The 3990-nt window shown below is 52.3% G+C and overlaps 1 long non-coding RNA gene across 1 annotated transcript; it reads left to right on the forward strand.

The window, feature by feature from the left end:
- Positions 1–989: 989 nt before the first annotated feature.
- Positions 990–2452, forward strand: LOC106558924. Its single transcript, XR_005361010.1, has 3 exons — positions 990–1130; positions 1302–1358; positions 1855–2452. It is a non-coding gene; the product is annotated as an uncharacterized LOC106558924 (long non-coding RNA).
- The last annotated feature ends 1538 nt before the right edge of the window (positions 2453–3990 follow it).

A 3990-nucleotide genomic window follows, 5' to 3' on the forward strand; every position in this document is an offset into this window, starting at 1 on the left:
CTTCACCTCTGGCCACTTCTTACATTATCCAGCCTCAGGTGTGAGGCAGAGTGACTTCTCCCAGCCGCAGGGAGATCTTTCTTTCAGATTTTATTTTTTTTATTTTAGAGACAGAGAGAAAGAGAGAGAGAACAGGGGGAGGGGCAGAGGGAAAAAGGATAATATTAAACAGACTCCTTGTTGAACACAGAGCCTGACATGGGGCTTGGTCCCAGGACCCCGACACCATGACCCCAGTCAAAACCAAGTCGGATACTTAACTGCCTGAGCCACCCAGGCGCCCCGCAGCCAGTGGTTCTGAGGTTGGGGAGGACTGAGCAGCATAATGTGATAAAACTAACTGATTCCAGTAGGAATCCCAGCACTGCTATGTGCTGGCTGTGAGACCTTGGGCAAAATATTTCCTATCCCAAGCCTCAGTTTTCTCCTCTGTAAAATGGGGACAGCGTAGTATTTTCCTTATAGCTACTATTCCTTCCAGTTCCTTCTAATCTGAGCTAGGAAGGGAAAATAAACTCAACAGCCTTCCTTTTCCTTGGGAGAGCTCAACAGCAGGACCCCAAAGGAGAGGGGTGGGAGCCAAAAGCTGGGATCTTCTAGTCCAGCCACTAGGAGCTTTGGGGTGGCTGAAATAGCCCAGGACTGTGGCCCAGCCCATCTCTCCCCGCACAGTGCAGTGTGACTGGATCCTGGTTGCAGTGCCTCTTTGCCCCTTAGTATCCTCCTCCGGGCGATGGCGAGGTTGAGCGCAGTGAGCTCCAGGGTCCCTGCAGCCCTGGGCCCCCTGACACTCGCAGCCGCAGAGCCCGGCCCTCGTTCTTTGGGCTGCAGCCCGGGGCTCACACAGCCACTGCAGCTATGGAGGCAGCACTTGGCTACGCTCTGGCCCACTTCCCAGAGGAGGTCACTCGGCCCCAGGGAAGTCCCTGGTTTGCTGGTTTAGATGCTGTGAAGGGCCAGGCAACAGAGACTTTGGCCTATTGGCATCTGGTTCCAGCCAAAGCTTTTCAGGCAAGGAGGAGGAGGAGCTGTGGGGTTGGCAGAAGCCGTGAAAAAAACAGACTGGAGCTCGCAGTCTGCGGCCTTGCTTTGAAACCCACAGCTTCAGGGCGCCCGGGTGGCCCAGTCAGGTAAGCGTAGGCCTTGGCTCAGGTCGTGATCCCGGCGTCCTGGGTGGAGCCCCACTCTGGGCTCCCTGCTTAGCTGGGAGGCTGCTTCTCCCTCTGCCCCCCACCCCCGCTTGTGCTCTCTCTCTCTCTCCCTCTCTCTAAAATAAATAAATACGATCCCGAAATCCACAGCCTCGGCCACCTGGGAAACAGGAAGGCTCAAAAAGAAACAATGGCCAGCGGCCCAGGGTAAGTCTCCCAATTTGAAAAGTCCTGGTTAAGGGATGGATTCCATGTGAGGGGAGGGGTCCTGGCAGGAGGAGGCTCTGCCGAAGCAAACAGGCAGGGGTCAAAGCAGGCACCCCTCGCTGACTCAGGCGGTCTGCAAGCAGTGGTCAGGGTGTCCTCTGTGTGAGGCGGGGTGCCAGCGGAGGGGTCACACAGGCCTGGCTTGCGGGGCTCTGTGATCTACGAAGCATGCATGTGGCGTGGACCGAGCCTCATGGGGGGGGCGGGGGGGCTCCAAGGGCTCCCAGGAGGCTGCTCAGCGCTTCAGCTTGGACGAGTCAGGTCTCTGCCCTTGGGCGGTGAGTCCTGCTGAACGCCCGCCTCATTCATCCAGGGCTACACGTGCCAGGCACACCGGCCTCCGCAAAGTCAGAGTCATGCGGTGACCTGTTGGCTGTTGCAATAGCTGTCTGGGGTCACCGGAGGCCGGGGTGATTGTGGTCATTCTGGTTTGCAGATACGCAAGGACCAGTCAGGAGTGCCTCACCCAGGTTGGCCAACTTCTGAGGCGTGTCCAACTACTTCCAGTCTTGTGTCCGTTCCAGTAAGATCCCGGCTCCCACAGTCCTCCTATTGCCTTGTAGCAAGGATGAGTAACACCCCCCACCCCCATCCTATGCAGACTGGGCAGATTTTGCCAGAAATGTAGACATTTCCAGGGAAAATCGGCTACTCTTGTTGCCTGTCCTCACAGTAAATGAAGAGGTAGCTTAGCAGTTGCTGGATGGGCAGGAGATGCTCGGTTGCCCTCTCCTTCCATGGACACTTCAGCTTGGGACTGATGCCCTCCAACTCCACAACCCCCACAATGCCACCTTGATGCCTCCACTGACACTTGGCAGCTCCACTCCAGGACTCCTTGGTGACTCGTGTGGAGGAAAACCATGGCCTTGCAGAGCCAGGGAGAGCCCACTGGAGTCCCGGTGAAGGCCTCTCAGTAACCAGATAACCTTGAGCAAATTTTGGAACCCTCTGAATCTGGGCCCCCTCATCTGTTGAAACGATGAAAACCAATCAGGCTAAATCAAATGAACAGCTTGGTTCTGAGAATTGAATGAGTTAGCCTGTGTGAAGCCTCCTAACTCTAAGAAAATATTTAATACTATTCTTCATGGGGTAGGGGTGGGGGGACCTTGTGGCAAGAAGAAAGGTTATGGGAATGACAATCTCTGAGCACTTAAAGATATGCCAGTTGCTATGCTCAATCCTTTTTTTATACTGTGTTATCTCAGTTAAGCTTCCCAACGCTGCTATGAGGCAGGTAGTATGAATCTCCCCTTTTTTTATTTTTTATTTTTTTTAAAGATTTTATTTATTTATTCATGAGAGACACAGAGAGAGAAAAAGAGAGAGAGAGAGAGGCAGAGACACAGGCAGAGGGAGAAGCAGGCTCCATGCAGGGAGCCCGATGTGGGACTCGATCCTGGGACTCCAGGATCACACCCTGGCTGAAGGCGGCGCTAAACCACTGAGCCCCCCGGGCTGCCCAATCTCCCCCTTTTTATTTTTTTTTTATTTTTTTTTTAAACTTTTTTTTTTAAATTTTTATTTTATTTATGATAGTCGCACAGAGAGAGAGAGAGAGAAGCAGATAGGCAGAGGGAGAAGCAGGCTCCATGCACCGGGAGCCTGACGTGGGATTCAATCCCGGGTCTCCAGGATCGCGCCCTGGGCCAAAGGCAGGCGCCAAACCGCTGCGCCACCCAGGGATGATCTCCCCCTTTTTAAAAAAAGATTTTATTTATTTATTCCTGAGAGAGGCAGAGACACAGGCAGAGGGAGAAGCAAGCTCCTTGCAAGGAGGCTGATGCAGGACTCGATCCCAGGACCCCAGGATCACTACCTGAGCCAAAGGCAGACTCTCAACCACTGAGCCACTCAGGGGCCCCTGAAGCTCCCCATTTTGCAGATAGAGTAACTGAGGCTCTAAGATGTTAGGTTACTAGCCCAAGGTCATAGTGATCAAAAGGCTGACACAGAGCCTAAGAGCTAAACATCTCAGATTCTCTGCTATAATTTCCACTTTCCGGCAGGGACTTCAAGGTTCTTCCCTGAAATATATTCTCATTCTATCTTTGGGGTTTTGTTTTGATAAGCAAGACCTTCCTGAAAGGGCTTTACGTCCCTCATGCTAATAGTTACTCCTTCTGAGTGTTCAGAGAACTGTGGTTATGTTTATCCCTTACACTTTCCATGTGTTGTGTGTATTTACACGTCTGTCTCTGGCACTAAGGGGACTCCCTTTGAGGCCACAGAGTCTCATCTTATTTTTCTTTGTTTCTTTGCCAAATGACTCTTACCCAACATGCTTTGCCATGCCTCAGGCTTTTGGTAAATGTTTGTTGACTTGAGGTGTGTGTGTGTGTGTTAGGCAGTAGAGTAGAGAGTAGAGTAGAGAGCATGACAGACCTGGGTCAGAATCCTTACTCCCCCTGACTATGTGACCCTGGGCAAGTCACCCAGCCTCTCTGGGCCTCCCTCAGTGTCCTCCGCTCTAAAATGGGAGTATAGTACCACCCATCACGGTGTATTGTGAGGATGAAAAAAAGGCACACAAAGCATTTGCACCCATCACGGTATATTGTGAGGATGA

This window comes from Canis lupus, chromosome 6 (assembly GCF_011100685.1).
Source record: "Canis lupus familiaris isolate Mischka breed German Shepherd chromosome 6, alternate assembly UU_Cfam_GSD_1.0, whole genome shotgun sequence".
In the NCBI taxonomy this organism is placed as follows: domain Eukaryota; kingdom Metazoa; phylum Chordata; class Mammalia; order Carnivora; family Canidae; genus Canis; species Canis lupus.